A 324-nucleotide genomic window follows, 5' to 3' on the forward strand; every position below is an offset into this window, starting at 1 on the left:
AACTCGCACTTAGCAAACTTTGCATACGACTTGTTTTCCCACAGTGTTCCTAGGACCTTCCTAAGATGTTCCTCATACTCCGCCTCTGTCTTGAAGTATACCAAAATGTCATCAATAAAAACGATTAAAATCTAAGAAGTCCTTGATCACCCGGTTCATCAAATCCATGAATACCATTGGAGCATTGGTCAGACCAAAAGACATTACAATGAACTCGTAATGCCCATATCTGGATCGAAAAACGGTCTTCGGAACATCACTGTCCCTGATCCTCGGCTGATGGTAACTTGACCGTAGGTCAATCTTGGAGAATATGGTAGCACC

This window comes from Benincasa hispida, chromosome 4, assembly GCF_009727055.1.
Source record: "Benincasa hispida cultivar B227 chromosome 4, ASM972705v1, whole genome shotgun sequence".
NCBI classification, from domain to species: Eukaryota; Viridiplantae; Streptophyta; class Magnoliopsida; order Cucurbitales; family Cucurbitaceae; genus Benincasa; species Benincasa hispida.